This window comes from Oncorhynchus gorbuscha, linkage group LG16, assembly GCF_021184085.1.
Source record: "Oncorhynchus gorbuscha isolate QuinsamMale2020 ecotype Even-year linkage group LG16, OgorEven_v1.0, whole genome shotgun sequence".
In the NCBI taxonomy this organism is placed as follows: Eukaryota; Metazoa; Chordata; class Actinopteri; order Salmoniformes; family Salmonidae; genus Oncorhynchus; species Oncorhynchus gorbuscha.
This window is the reverse complement of record NC_060188.1, coordinates 60,811,833-60,828,571: the sequence shown is the minus strand read 5'-3', so window position 1 is coordinate 60,828,571 and position 16,739 is coordinate 60,811,833. Positions and strand designations below refer to the sequence as shown.

At 41.3% G+C, this 16,739-nt stretch overlaps 1 protein-coding gene across 3 annotated transcripts in view; it reads left to right on the top strand.

The window, feature by feature from the left end:
- Positions 1-16,739, top strand: part of LOC124000342 (delta-sarcoglycan-like) — a 313,303-nt gene that overhangs the window by 217,613 nt on the left and 78,951 nt on the right. Inside the window, exon 1 of one of the 3 annotated variants that reach the window (XM_046306629.1) lies at positions 5,823-6,144. The exons of the other annotated variants lie outside the window; for them this stretch is intronic. The gene's annotated coding sequence lies outside the window, so the exon portion shown is untranslated. Of the gene's footprint in view, positions 1-5,822; positions 6,145-16,739 lie in introns of those variants that run through there. 3 annotated transcript variants of the gene reach the window in all.

The window sequence follows — 16,739 nt, the reverse complement described above, 5'->3', positions numbered from 1 at the left end:
AAGTACTTAATTCCATACCCACAGCACTGCCGGGAATCGGAGTTGACACTTGAGTTTTTTTTCCTCCACTGACTGTCTGATTGGAATTAATTGCGTTTTTTTTCTAAGCTTGCCAGACACGTCCTCGACAAATCAAATGGACTGGTCATGGATTTTGATTCCCCCCCCTACCCTTGTGCCTTCAGAATGTAGACTTTTGTCTGATATTTCCACAGCTTTTAGATTACCAAGCAAGGGTATTTAGCGTTCTCATATTTCACGTCGATCTGATGGCATCACTCCAGATCCTCCAGTGATACATCCACCCCAAGCTTATCCGATATCAGCTTGATTACATATCTGGAAAGGTCTCCTTTTTCCTCGTATTCTGGTAGGGACAATATTTTTGTCTCAGTTTCTAGCTGGTACAGTACATCTTCTAAGTTTGGTAGCTTTACTTCCAAAAGGTACATTGTGTTGTTTTGTTCGTCCACATGCCCACCCTGTATACATGAAAGACTCTGCCATCCTTTCGAGCAAATCTACTTTTTTAACAACCGATTTTAACAGTTTGTGTGTTTTGGTGATCATTGAGAGCATTTTAGCTATCTTTTCATGGATATCCTTCAGCTCTGCATTGCTCCGATTTGTATCTCCAAGTTCTTTGTTTTTTCCTGTAAGGAAGCCATTTTGCCCACAGATTGGTTCACCATTATATATAACTGACCGCTCATTCACTCTCGGTTGCTTGGGGATATATTAATCTATCGATTTTAAAGGATTCATTTCAACTATGCTGTCTGGCTTCAACATATAATCACAGTGTTGACGGTACAAAACAGAGCTACTCCCTCCACATGCGTCCTGTCGGTACAAGCATGCTCCTCCGTCTCCTTACTGGGGATTGAAAGTGATTGACTTTCAATCGCCAGTAATTACACCAGTAAATTAATCAAACACAGTGAGTGACCAGAACAAACTGCAAAGCCAGAGGGCCTGCATGGGACCAATGCTGGGGAAGCCTAGCTAGTTAACATCGTTACAGATGTAGGATCTTAATTTCACCAGTATTGTTGCAGCAAAATAATCCTGCAGCAACAGGATTTGAGAGTAATGTTGCATGATTGGTGGATAGGCAATAGAGCCCCACAGTGGAGGTGTCATAATACCCATTAAACCTAGCGGTCAAACAGAGAAATGGTTCCAATTGTTTTTCCATTCATTTTTCATTCATTTTAGAAACACTTAAAATAAGGGCTGTGTTTTGCGTAGTCTTACCCTGGCGTGACGTTTTGATAACCGTGTGAATCTCTTTCGGACAACAAGACTTTTATCAATATATTTGTCTCTATTTACTCTCATATTAAAAAATGCTAATTAGCATCAAAGTAGACATGCAAAACAAAAAATCCCTGCAAGCTCCTGCACGTCATCTCTAGCTGACATCTTTGCTAACAGGTATTGTGTCCATTTAAAACTTGTGCAAGACAGTTCACAGAATTGCACATTTAAAGAAATGTAGCAAATTTATTCATTACTACATTTAGCTAACATTAGTTAATTGTCAATCCAGAGATTTTTACCTTTGCCTCGATTCGGCAGTCTTATTCATATCATCATGGCATTTGTAGTGCTTTATGATAGCCACATTAGCAGCTAATTAGCGTTTAATTTTTGGAGGTAAATACAGGTGAATATATTGATCAGTCACCTTGTCCTAGAGAGATTTATCAAAACATCACATCAGGGTAAGCCTACAGGAGTTTCTAAAATCCCCTACGGGAAAATGAATGGTGGAAAAACGATTGGAATCATTTCCCTGTTTGTCCACTAGGCTTCATGGGTATTATGACCCATACTGTTGTAGTCTATTAGCTGGCCAACATTAGGTTACATAAACGTGCAATAATTTAATATAAACGTGTGTAAGTCCGGGTTTTCAGTGAATTTATGTACATCACAACGCAGCGCAGGAAAATTCTCAGCAACACAAGAGTGATCAAATTAAGTTCCAACACCTGTAGTTAGCTAGATTAGCTGAAAAAAGAAAGATTGGCTGACATGTACAGTTGAAGTCGGAAGTTTACATACACCTTAGCCAACTACATTTAAACTCAGTTTTTTACCATTCCTAACATTTAATCCGAATAAACATTCCCTTTCTTAGGTAAGTTAGGATTACCACTTTATTTTAAGAATGTGAAATGTCAGAATAATAGTAGAGAGAATTATTTATTTCAGCTTTTATTTCTTTCATCACATTCCCAGTGGGTCAGAAGTTTACATACACTCAATTAGTATTTGGTAGCATTGCCTTTACATTGTTTAATTTGGGTCAAATGTTTTGGGTAGCCTTCCACAAGCTCCCCAAAATAATTCGAATTTTGGCCCATTTCTCCTGACAGAGCTGTGTAACTGAGTCAGGTTTGTAGGCCTCCTTGCTCGCACACGCTTTTTCAGTCCTGCCCCCAAATTTCCTATAGGATTGAGGTCAGGGCTTTGTGATGGCCACTCCAAAACCTTAAGCCATTTTACCGCAACTTTGGAAGTATGCTTGGGGTCATTGTCCATTTGGAAGACCCATTTGCAACCAAGCTTTAACTTCCTGACTGACATCTTGAGATGTTGCTTCAATATATCCACATAATTTTCCTCATGATGCCATCTATATTGTGAAGCGCACCAGTCCCTCCTGCAGCAAAGCACCCCCACGACATGATGCTGCCACCCCGTGCTTCATGGTTGGGATGGTGTTCTTCAGCTTGCAAGCCTCCCTCTTTCTCCTACAAACATAACAATCATCATTATGGCCAAACAGTTCTATTTTTGTTTCAACCAACCAGAGGACATTTCTCCAAAAAGTACAATCTTTGTCCCCATGTGCAGTTGCAAACCGTAGTCTGGCTTTTTTATGGTTGTTTTGGAGCAGTGGCTTCTTCCTTGCTGAGCGGCCTTTCATGTTATGTCGATATAAGACTAATTTTACTGTGGACATAGATACTTTTGTACCAGTTTCCTCCATCATCTTCACAAGGTCCTTTGCTGTTGTTCTGGGATTGATTTGTACTTTTCGCACCAAAGTACGTTCATCACTAGGAGACGGAATGCATCTCCTGTGGTATGACGGCTGCATGGTCCCATGGTATTTATACTTGCATACTATTGTTTGTACAGATGAACGTGGTACCTTCAGGCATTTGAAATTGATCCCATTGATGAAACACACTTGTGGGGTCTACAATTTTTTTTCTAAGGTCTTGGTTGATTTCTTTTGATTTTCCCATGATGTCAAGCAAAGAGGCACTGAGTTTGAAGGTAGGCCTTGAAATACATCCACAGTTACACCTCCAATTGATTCAAATGATGTCAATTAGTCTATCAGAAGCTTCTAAAGCCATGACATAATTTTCTGGAATTTTCCAAGCTGTTTAAAGGCACAGTCAACTTAGTGTACGTGAACGTCTGATCCACTGGAATTGTGGTACAGTGAATTATAAGTGAAATATTCTGTCTGTAAACAATTGTTGGAAAAATTACTTGTGTCATGCACAAAGTAGATCCTAACTTATTTGCCAAAACTATAGTTTGTTATCAAGGAAATTGTGGAGTGGTGGAAAAACAAGTTTTAATGACAACCAACTGTAACTATAGGTATTCACTCACATATGATTGTAATAGTCAGCTAATGTTTTGACATTTTCTGTTGGTTTAATAGAGTAGCTCTATGATCAGACGATAATCGAATATTTGATGAATTGTGAAATCACAATCGTGACTCAAAAATCAGGGAATTACAGGCCTATATTTCAGAAGTAGAGCAGGTGTTTGGAAGGCAAATAGCGAGAGAGTAGTGAATGTTGGTAGAGGAATGAAAACCGGTATTTATTCATGATGACATCTGTGTCACAATCCATATTTACCAAAGCTCCATGTGTTTGGACCAGCTCTAAATCCTGTTGCTGGAATCTCACTCTAATTGGTTGTTTTCAAACACATGTCAGAATAAAGAAAGAGCCCTGGGAGGATCCGCAGCCAATTCTAGCCCAGATATACACATAACAGGTTGGGGAATTGTCTCTGAGGTGAGATTCACACAACAACACAATAAGACCAGGAGTAAGCAAATGCTTTCCCCTCCTGAAACTCAGACATACTCTTGTTTTGGTGTTCTATCTCTTCTATCCATGGATCGTTCCACCAATTCGGTGCCCTTTAAGAAGTATAACTTAAAAATAAGGGATTTCACCTCATTTTAACATTCTGTGATAAAAAGCAGATGTTCAACTTAATAAAAAAAAGTTTCCCTAATAAATTAACATAGTTAGTGTCTATTATATGCAAAATAATGTAACCAGGTTGATTGTAACAGGGATTGTCGAATTCTTCTTAAAAAAGTCATGAATCTCCTTGTGACAGGCTTGTTGTGTCCTACAGGGAGGGGCAATTGAATGCAAGCTTCACTTTTTTTATTAAAACATTTCTAGTCTCTCTATCTACAGTATGGATAACAGGGTTGATGATGTTATGTTATGATGTTATGATGTTATGCTCGACCCACTCAGTTTTCCACCAGAAAATTGCCAAAAATAGTACATCCAGCTCACCTACTTTTTAATATATGATTTGACTATTAGATATTCAATGTTTCTTTTGAAAAATATATATTTAAAAAGGAATAGTTAAACCATATTAGAATGAGAGTTCAGCTCACGTAATAGGGTTGACCTTGAAATGAGGGACAGACATAAATTGATCACTAATCACATGATCAATGATAATCTTCTGAAATTATTTTGTCAAAGCAGACAAATAACCAGGTCTTTACAATGAATGTTAAACTTGGAGACATTTTGGAATTAAGTGGGTTAAAATCTTCCTAGAAGTGACACAGGGTTGATGGAGGAATATGGCAAAATGCTCAACTTCAGAACTTTATCAAGCCTATATTCATGTAAAACATCTGATTTATTGTATTATCCATGGGGTCTATATTAAAGGGCACTTCATTTAACATAACAGGCTTTTCAAATTGTTTTACAATTCCTACTTAACATATAAAATGGACGCAAAAGGCACTAATTTCATGGAACACCCCCGTCTTCACAGCTTCCTCTTGGAATCTTTAAATCTTTTGTTAAAACAGGGAAATAGATCTCCCCAGATGTATTCAAACAGTAGGCGACCTCCTCATCAGCAAGTTGAAAAGCTGAGGAGTGTTGTCTCTCTTACTGCAGGCCTGTTAGGTATTTCCCTTTATTGAAAGAATGATAATCAACCAAAGCGGTTGAAGCTCCATATCACCAAACAACAACAATAATAACACCATGCATTCCCTGGTGTCCGTGAGCCGTCTTCACTGACCACGTAAAATGCTGAACGGGCTGTGCATGTTAAACAATGATTACTATTGTTCATCTGCTCTGACCACACTGTGGGTATGGCTGGTAGGAGGGAAAAAAGAAAGTGCTGTGTAGGAAAAGCTTTGTGGTTATTTCCTCCCTTGCTAGACAGACTGGCAGGCCACAGCATATTAAGTGGGGGGGGGGAATGTATTTTTTTCTATTCTTCCAGTCCCTCTTTCACACACACACACACACACACACACACACACACACACACACACACACACACACACACACACACACACACACACACACACACACACACACACACACACACACACACACACACACACACACACACACACACACACACACACACACACACACACACACACACACACACACACACACACACCGTCAGAAAGGCTTGTCACAATCCAGGCAGCCTTGCCTCTTTAACTTCCCACATGTGTCTGGGCTTCTAAATCTGTCTGGCGACCATAAGGCTGTAACTCAGCCCTAGCAACCTTAGCAGAGTGGTGCAGAATCTCCAGTCCCCACGAGTAGCAGAGCAGAGTAGCCTCCAACGAGACCTCTTGGATAACGGAGTGTGCGTAGTGTCCAGGAAATACCTCACGACTTGGGCAGGGACATGTTATTGGAAAAGCTGACAAGGGGGCTGCCTGGAGTCTGTCATGCAGCTTTTTAAGAGGAGCTCAATCTCCTTTTATCTGCCTGACACACCCTGATTTAGTGAGAGATCACTGAGAGCCCTGAGTGAGAGACAGAGAGATAGGAGAAGGAGAGCAAGACAGGGGGAGAGGTACGTTTTTTCTTTTCCTGTCTTTTGTTTTACAGGGACTTTTAAGTTTGCTACTCATAATGTTGAGTGATGGAATGGGGAGTAGGCGTGAAGAAGACTGCTCTTTATTTAGAACACTATTGCCTCATTGTTCGGAAGAAACTAAATTAAGTTTGCCCTTCTCTTTTGAAAAGAGTCATTTTAGTTTGTCTCAGTAACTGTTTGTTTTTGCTTCATGTTTTTCCCAGCACTCACAAAAGTCTATTTTATAACCATTGTTCTGGGAGACCTCTGGACTGAGGCGGGGAATGTACTGTATGTGTTTCCAGGAGAAGTTACGGGGGCGGATTGCCCAAACTTTTTCACCAAAATTCATTGCATAAAGATTTTCAATGGTGTTGCTCTGTAACTCTCTCCTCACAGCCGCTAGCGATCGTACGCTGGGACTGACTGGCCAACTTCACCATATCAGTCCTGTCGGCATTATTTTGTTTCAATTGCTTTGCCCCTATGGGATACATGTTCCTATAAATAAGTAACTTACTGTGGAAAGAGTTCAGGCAGCAGGCTTATGGTTGTGGGGATCCACTGAGAAGAGTTATTATTATTATTATTATAAGAGTTACATACTTTACTACTGACTGTAGTTTCAGCAGTGTAGGAGGGGGTTGGGGCTACTGGTATGTCTATGTGTGTGGGCTGGGTTCGGGGGGAGATTGGCGGTCTTTGAGAGAGACCCTTCCCAATATAGTGTTGTGAACAACAGATGCTGTGTGTCCATTGGGACAGTCCTAAACCCTTATATAGCAACGAGGATCCAAGCAGGTGTTGAGTGTTTATTCGCGATGTTGATATTTGCTGTGACCACGTGAGTCAAAGGCAGAGGGGCGGGTGTCAGGAGTAGAAGAGGAGGTGTGATAATTAGCTAATTCCTCATAGGGATAAACACAGCCAGGCAAGCATTGACCTGACATGACAGAGATGGGGACAAATGTTGTGTTATTCATTCTGTATAAAGTTACTGAATAAAATCACCTACAGATCTCACAAGCACAGTATTGCCTTGGTATGCAATCTCAGCTGGGCATTGCAAACTCTATTGTGCATTGTACTGTGCATTCCTGTATTTGTAGTGTGCAAACAAGCCAGATAGGTGTTCTTTCCTCTGTATCAAATGTGTATGTAAACCTGTGAGAATCAACAGCTCCTTTCCAGTCTGCCCCAGAGACAGCGCTTGTTGAAGATGTCTGAGTTTTTCTCAGAAGGATCTGTGCCAAGGCTCAGTATGTAGCACAGACACACTTCAAAATGAGAGCTCCTTCTCATCTGCTTAACATTTAGCTAGACTGTGTACTGATGTTTTCTCTGCCCACTGGAAATCAGAGAGAGAGGAGAGCAAGAGAGGGAGAGTAGAAAGAGACACATAGTGAGAGTGAGGAAAAAGTGAAAGAGATTGAGGGGAAGAGTGTAAGAGAGAGGCAGAGATATGCTGAGTGATAATGTGTGGATTCTACTTTTGAATAGTTACCACATGATTCCCAGTGCTTCCCAGTTGAGTTTGGCAAGATGCTACAAAAGTAGTTCCTGTGAAAACATCTTTCCACATCTTTTTATATTAGTGTTGTTGATATTCTTGATATTCTGTTCTTGGGAGACGTTTAAAAACGGGCATATTGAGAGTTCTTTTTCTTTTTATTTTGTTTAGTTCTGGCAGTTTGATGAGTAACATATATCCTGACTTGACATTGTGCAAGCAGCTCCTCCATCGGCTGTTTCTTGTCACTCTCCAGATCATTAGCCCTTCATTAGGATTCACCAACTCACTATAAAATATAATTGGGGCGCAGCAGTCAAATCCAATGGTCCTAAAGAGTCACTCACCCCTCTTGGAATGGGCTCATAAAGTTTTTATGATGAAGGCATTAATTGAGTCATATTGATCACTTCCTTTAATATTAATTCCCTAACTACAACTAGTCACCCGATGCCTTTTAAATAGGCGTCATCTGCCTGCACAGGTTATTTTTTGTCTTTAAATAATCAATACACAGTTTTCCTGACAGCTGTGCTGTTTTTAAAGCAATGCAAAATAATACTGAGTCTCATTCAGATCACTTGAGGTAGAGTGCAGTTCTTTTCTTCATATAACACCAAAGCTTTCAGAGGTGTTTCTCTCTGTAAGTGTATGGATACTAAGTATAGTTGCATGTGTTGTCTATGGCGCCTCTCAGTCCTTCTCCCTCCTGACAGTTCCTTCCTGAGTACACGGCAAACAGGGTCAACTCTGGCCTCTCTCTCTCTTTGTCTACTTTAGTCTGCAAAACCTGTTATTGAGCAGAATGACTGATTGGTATAAAAGGTAATGGTTTCAATGTATAGAAACAGTCTCCATTGTGGGATGGTACTGTGCCTACTAAAGAGTTATAAGTAAATGTTCAGCACACACGACGTTTCTACAGCGCCTTTTCTGTCTCAGGTAAAGGCTGAGAAGTGCTCCATGTCTCCTCCCGTGCCACCTGCTACTTCCTGGATAAGGAGGGAACAATAATATATGCCATTGGGGCGGCAGGTAGACTAGTGGTTAGAGAGTTGGACGTGTAACCAAAAGGTTGCAAGATCGAATCACCGAGCAGACAAGGTAAAAATCTGTCTTTCTGACCCTGAACAAGGCAGTTAACCCACTGTTCCTAGGCCATCATTGAAAATAAGAATTTGTTCTTAACTGACTTGCCTAGTTAAGTAAAAGAAAACAACTTATCAGATACTTTTATTCAAAGCGACTTACATTTATGTGTGTATACATTTTGGCTGGCCCCAGGAATCAAACCCACAACCCTGGCGGTGTAAGCGCCATCCTCTACCAACTGAGCCATACAGGACAACCATGCCCTTCTCAAATAAGGGTTTCATGTCCCACAAGACATTTGGCCTGCAATAATCTATCGCATTGTACAATTTTGCGAAGTGTAATAACAGCCTGTTATGTATACAAAGTATGACCTGCGTGCAGACTGTCCCATCATCTGTATATTCTTTAAATATGACAGCCGACCTGGGTGTCAACATTAAGTTTAGGCACTCATTCCAAATGGTTAAGGTAAGGGTTAACGTTTGGGATAGGGTTAAAATAAAAATAAATAAAAAACAGTGTTCCCAACTGGGATCGAACACGCAACCTTCTGATTCATCATCCCCATCCACAATGTGCTAGTAAAACCCAAGCATACTTGATGGTAATAGCGCTCACTGTTGCCACTAGTGGCCGATTTTGAAGGCATTTCCAGACATCCTCAGGATAGACGTCCAATTTCACCTGGCTACAGTATACTATAAAATGCTATACTACACATGATCAAGGGATACTACAGTGTGTGGTGTAGTATTCTCCAGTATACTAAACAATTCTAAAGTAAGCCATACATTATCAAGGGATACAGTGGGTAGTATAGTATCCTCCAGTATAATACAAAATTGTATAGTAAGTATTACACATAATCAAGAGATTCTACAGTGTGGAATATAGTATTACAAAATTCTATAGTAAGTACTATAATATTCTATAGTAAACTGTATTATTTTTTAATGTGGGTTACTTGGGAAATGTTTTAGGTTTTTATCAGGGTGCTCCTGAAAAGAATTGGGATTGTGTTTTGTCTCATTCTACTGTAAGCACTATGTAAATGCACACAGGGAAAGGGAGCAATACTTGGCTCTCAGAGTAATATTTTGTGATTTTAGTGGTGAGAGAACTGGTATGCCATCTGGTTAAAGACAGCTTTCAGCTCCTGGTGTTTCATATTCTCTGGCTCCATGCTAACCATTTAATGTAAGAGATGGGCATGAAACAACAGTGGGTATCTATAGCTATTTATAGATAGCTGATAGTTGTTTTTCTATATTTTTCATAACATTTTCATTTCATGTACTGTTTTTGCATGGCATGTACTGTGTACAATTTTGATTATAAGCTGAAATGTCAGTATACCGTCTCCCGCAACATGTGTGAATGTCACAATATTAATGAGCAACAGACTCATTTCAATACAGCTTTCCACATCATAGCTCTGCTCCAGAGACTCTTCTTGGATGCAATTGTTGTACACTGTTTACACCACAGTGGCTGTGACCTGTTATTAAAAAAACTGCCACAGTGCTTATGACAATCTAAGGATTAAGGTTTTAACCTCTCACAGTATAGAGAGCAAGCGAGAGAAAAGATTCCAGCGCAGAGATATGCAATTTGCCATCACTGTCTTTTCCCAAGGGAGGGAGGCGATAGGAGGCGAGGGGTGTTGTGCGTCTGACTCCCTCTGACCTGTCACCACATTATAGGCTGATCTGTGGGAGGGTTTCTCTGCTCCATCTTTCTCTCTCTGCTCCCTTTCTCTCGCTCTCTCTCTCTTTTCCCATGTCTTAATCACAGTGGGGCACTGCTCATCTCAACCCCTAGCCCATGTAATTCCCCCAAAACATTTTTTTAAGTAATGTCAGTTTAAAGCAGATTGAAATAGTTTGGCTGAGATCTACTCTGTTCTGCTCTGCTTGTGGTCGCTCAGATATGCAGCGAGACCTACAGTAAATCAAATAATATTATGGCAATTGTAGGGCTTTTTAACTTGGTGACCTAAAAATCAATACATGAAGAGAAGTACATTTGGCCTGTACTGCAACAGCATTGATGTTTCTTCCCAAACTGGTCTCAGAGCATTTTGTATGATTCTGTAAGTAAATCCGAGATGCCCATTTTATTTTATTTTTTTATTTCACATTTATTTAACCAGGTAGGCTAGTTGAGAACAAGTTCTCATTTACAACTGCGACCTGGCCAAGATAAAGCATAGCAGTGTGAACAGACAGCAACACAAAGTTACACATGGAGTAAACAATAAACAAGTCAATAACACAGTAGAATTTATTTATTTTTTATTTAAAAAAAGAGTCTATATACATTGTGTGCAAAAAGGCATGAGGACGTAGGCGAATAATTACAATTTAGGAGATTAACACTGGAGTGATAAATTATCAGATGGTCATGTGCAGGTAGAGACACTGGTGTGCAAAAGAGCAGAAAAGTAAATAAATAAAAACAGTATGGGGATGTTGTACGTGAATTGGGTGGGCTATTTACCGATGGACTATGTACAGCTGCAGCGATCGGTTAGCTGCTCAGATATCAGATGTTTAACCTGTTGCGACGAGCCATCCCGGATCCGGGATCGTGAATACAGCCTCAAGCTCATTAGCATAACGCAACGTTAACTATTCATGAAAATCGCAAATTAAATGAAATAAATCTATTTGCTCTCAAGCTTAGCCTTTTGTTAACAACACTGTCATCTCAGATTTTTTTTAAATATGCTTCTCAACCATAGCAAAACAAGCATTTGTGTAACAGTATTGATGGCCAAGCATAGGATTATGCCTGACATTCAGCATGCAACATTTTCACAAAAACCAGAAAAACATTCAAATAAAATCATTTACCTTTGAAAAACTTCAGATGTTTTCAATGAGGAGACTCTCATTTAGATAGCAAATGTTCTGTTTTTACAAAAATATTATTTGTGTTGACAAATCGCTCCGTTTTCTTCATCACGTTTGGGTAAGAAAAAAAAACGAAAATTAAGTCATTAAAACGCAAAAAAAAATCAAAATTAACTCCATAATATCAACAGAAACATGGTAAACCGATGTTTTAGAATCAATCTTCAAGGTGTTTTTCACATCTATCGACGATAAATCCATCGTGGCAGTTGACTTTCTCTTCTGAAGAAATGGAACGGTGCATGGACATAAAGATTTTCAACACAGGACACCGGGCGGACACCTGGTAAATGTAGTCTCTCATGGTCAATCTTCCAATTGATATGCCTACAAATACGTCACAATGCTGCAGACACCTTGGAGAAACGACACAAAGGGCAGGCTCATTCCTGGCGCATTCACAGCCATATAAGGAGACATTGGAACACAGCGCCTTCAGAATCTGGGGCATTTCCTGTATGAAACTTCATCTTGGTTTCGCCTGTAGCATTAATTCTGGGGCAGTCACAGATAATATCTTTGCAGTTTTGGAAACATCAGCGTTTTTTCTTTCCAAAGCTGTCAATTACATGCATAATCGAGCATCTTTTTGTGACAAAATATCTTGTTTAAAACGGGAATGTTTTTTAAAAATTAAAAGAGCGCCCTCTGTCTTGAAGAAGTTAAAGTTGGTGAGGGAGATAAAAGTCTCCAGCTGCAATGAATTTTGGAATTCGTTCCAATCACAGGCAGCAGAGAACAGTAAGGAAAGGCGGCCAAATGAGGTCTTGACTTTAGGGATGATCAGTGAGATACACCTGCTGGAGTATGTGCTACAGGTGGGTGTTGCCATCGTGACCAGTGAACTGAGATAAGGTGGAGCTTTACCTAGCATGGACTTGTAGATGACCTCGAGCCAGTGGGTCTGGCGACGAATATGTAGCGAGGGCCAGCCGACTCGAGCATACAGGTCGCAGTGGTGGGTGGTATAAGGTGGTTTAGTAACAAAGCGGATGTCACTGTGATAAACTGCATCCAGTTTGCTGAGTAGAGTATTTGAAGCCATTTTGTAGATGACATCGCCGAAGTCGAGGATCGGTAGGATAGTCAGTTTTACTAGGGTAAGTTTGGCGGCGTGAGTGAAGGAGGCTTTGTTGCGAAATAGAAAGCCGATTCTAGATTTGATTTTGGATTGGAGATGTTTGATATGAGTCTGGAAGGAGAGGTTACAGTCTAGCCAGACACCTAGGTACTTATAGATGTCCACATATTCTAGGTCGGAACAATCCAGGGTGGTGATGCTAGTCGGGCGTGCGGGTGCAGGCAGCGAACATTTGAAAAGCATGCATTTGGTTTAACTAGCGTTTAAGAGCAGTTGGAGGCCACGGAAGGAGTGTTGTATGGCATTGAAGCTCGTTTGGGGGTTAGATAGCACAGTGTCCAAGGAAGGGCCAGAAGTATACAGAATGGTGTCGTCTGCGTAGAGGTGGATCGGGGAATCGCCCGCAGCAAGATCATTGATATATACAGAGAAAAGAGTCGGCCTGAGAATTGAACCCTGTGGCACCCCCATAGAGACTGCCAGAAGACCGGACAACATGCCCTCCGATTTGACACACTGAACTCTGTCTGCAAAGTAGTTGGTGAACCAGGCAAGGCAGTCATTAGAAAAACCGGGCTACTGAGTCTGCTGATAAGAATATGGTGATTGACAGAGTCGAAAGCCTTGGCCAGGTCGATGAAGACAGCTGCACAGTACTGTCTTTTATCGATGGCGGTTATGATATCGTTTAGTACCTTTAGCGTGGCTGAGGTGCATCCGTGACCGGCTCGGAAACCAGATTGCACAGCGGAGAAGGTACAGTGGGATTCGAGATGTTCAGTGATCTGTTTGTTGACTTTTCTTTCGAAAAACTTAGATAGGCAGTGCAGGATGGATATAGGTCTGTAACAGTTTGGGTCCAGGGTGTTTCCCCCTTTGAAGAGGGGGATGACCGCGGCAACTTTCCAGTCCTTGGGTAAAGGAGAAGCTGGGGAGGCTTGGGCGAGTAGCTGCAGGGGGGGTGGAGCTGTCGGCCGAGGTTGGAGTAGCCAGGAGGAAGGCATGGCCAGCCGTTGAGAAATGCTTGTTGAAATTTTCGATTATCATGGATTTATCGGTGGTGACCGTGTTACCTAGCCTCAGTGCAGTGGGCAGCTGGGAGGAGGTGCTCTTGTTCTCCATGGACTTTACAGTATCCCAGAACGGTTTGGAATTAGAGCTACAGGATGCACATTTCTGCTTGAAAAGCTGGCCTTTGCTTTCCTGACTGACTGCGTGTATTGGTTCCTGACTTGCCTGAACAGTTGCATATCGCGGGGACTATTCGATGCTATTGCAGTCCGCCACAGAGTGTTTTTGTGCTGGTCGAGGGCAGTCAGGTCTGGATTGAACCAGGTTCTATATCTGTTCTTAGTTCTGCATTTTTTGAACGGAGCATGCTTATCTAAGATGGTGAGGAAGTTACTTTTAAAGAATGACCAGGCAACCTCAACTGACGGGATGAGGTCAATATCCTTCCAGGATACCCGGGCCAGGTCGATTAGAAAGGCCTGCTCGCAGAAGTGTTTTAGGGAGCGTTTGACAGTGATTAGGGGTGGTCGTTTGACTGCGGACCCATAGCGGATACAGGCAATGAGGCAGTGTTTCACTAAGATCCTGATTGAAGACCGCGGATGTGTATTTGGAGGGTCAGTTGGTCAGGATAATGTCTATGAGGGTGCCCTTTTTTTACAGTTTTAGGGTTGTACCTGGTGGGTTCCTTGATGATTTCTGTGAGATTGAGGGCATCTAGCTTAGATTGTAGGACTGCTTGGGTGTTAAGCATATCCCAGTTTAGGTCACCTAACAGAACAAACTCTGAAGCTAGATGGGGGGCGATCAATTCACAAATGGTGTCCAGGACACAGCTGGGACCTGAGGGGGGTCGGTAGCAGGCAGCAACAGTGAGAGACTTATTTCTGGGGAGATTAATTTTTAAAATTAGAAGTTTGAACTGTTTGGGTATGGACCTGGAAAGTATGACATTAATTTGCAGGCTATCTCTGCAGTAGACTGCAACTCCTCCCCCTTTGGCAGTTCTATCTTGACGGAACATGTTATAGTTGGATATGGAAATCTCAGAATTTTTGGTGGCCTTCCTAAGCCAGGATTCAGACACAGCAAGGACATCAGGGTTGGCAGAGTGTGCTAAAGCAGTGAGTAAAATCAACTTAGGGAGGAGGCTTCTGATGTTCACATGCATGAAACCAAGGCTTTTTTGATCACATAAGTCAACAAATGAGGGTGCCTGGGGACATGCAGGGCCTGGGTTTACCTCCACATCACCCGCGGAACAGAGGAGGAGTAGAATGCGGGTGCGGCTAAAGGCTATCAAAACTGGTCGCCTAGAGCGTTGGGGACAAAGAATAAAAGAGCAGATTTCTGGGTGTCATAGATATATTCAGGGCATATTGCACAGACAGGGGTATGGTGGGGTGCGGGTACTGCGGAGGTAAGCCCAGGCACTGGGTGATGATAAGTGATGATGGGTGAGGTCACCGCATGTGTGGGAGGTGGGACAGAGGAGGTATCAGAGGTATGAAGAGTGGAACTAGGGGGTCCATTGTAAACTAAAACAATGATAACTAACCTGAACAACAGTATACAAGGCATATTGACATTTGAGAGAGACATACTGTACAGCGAGGCATAAAGTAATCATAGCTGTTGATTGGGGGAGATGGATAAAACAGCAGGTGAGACAACAACAGCTAATCAGCTAACACAAGAACAGCAGGTAAAATGGCGATGATGAGGCAGAGAGAGTCGGATTAACCACTGGTTAGCTTCTGGAGATTCTTGAATGTGTTCTAAAATTGAAAATAATAGCGATTCCGCATCACATTGGGTGAGGCAGGTTACCGGAAGGTATAATCGAATAAAAAATCGAGAAGAGATTGAAAATAAATTGAAATATATATACAAAAAAATACAAAAAAATACAAAAGTACACGAGAGGACAAAACAAACACCTCTTCACTGCTACGCCATCTTTGAATTTAGTATGATATGTTAAGTTTCGTATGGTATGCATTCATTTGTGGATGTCCAACACCCATTTTGTATGATATGTTACGAATTACCATTCGTATTATATGTCACAAATTTTTTTAGGTGTGATCTTCAGAACGATTAACTTCAGTACATGGGCCCTGAGATAATCAGAACACCATTAGACAATGATGTTCAGAGGTATCTTATCTAATTATGTTGGAGGGCATTCTAAGCCCAAAAAAAGCCAGGGAGGGACACACTTACACACCGTGCCAAGTTTCCTTGATCAGGTTTGTAAGCAAGGAGTGGCCATTTTGAAAAGCTGGCTCTCCTAATGTATGTATAAGAGACGATGAACACAGAGCATGTTGAGCTCTTAAAGTATTCATTGTGCCCTGCAGACAGCAATGGTTAATGATGGGCTTCATGGGCTTCAGACCAGCATTAGTTAATTAATTCTGTTGATTGTGTAGCTGGAGCTCAGTTACTTATGACTCATTTCGAGAACACTTTGTTAGATTTGGAGCAGACTCAACACTCCTTAAGTTGTTGACTGTGATTATATGACCTTTAAAATCGATATAAATTAGCCATACTTAGCTAAAGTGGAACAGTGTTTCCGTGGAATAAGACAATAAGGAAAAGAATATGGCAAAGATAGACGTTAGAAATCTTGTGTGGTGAAAATGAAGATTAGGACTGCTTGTGAATGTTAATTAGTTAAAAGGGGCATATGGCACAATATTTTCTTCCCATAATTGTGCACATACAATACACTCCCCCTTAAATTTGGACCGAATGGAAAACTGGGGAAGAAGTTGACAGATTCTGGTACCCGATCCACTGTTGTTTATAAAACAGCATAGTGGAGAGATGCCCAGTGATTTGGCAAGAGAGAAGAAGCAACAACATTCAGCAATGCTTGGATTACCTCTAATCGGAAACAGACTTTGTTTTGTGCCACTGTGCTTTCTTTAGGCTCCTAATAACAGAACAGAGTCCCCCCGTTGGACAGTAG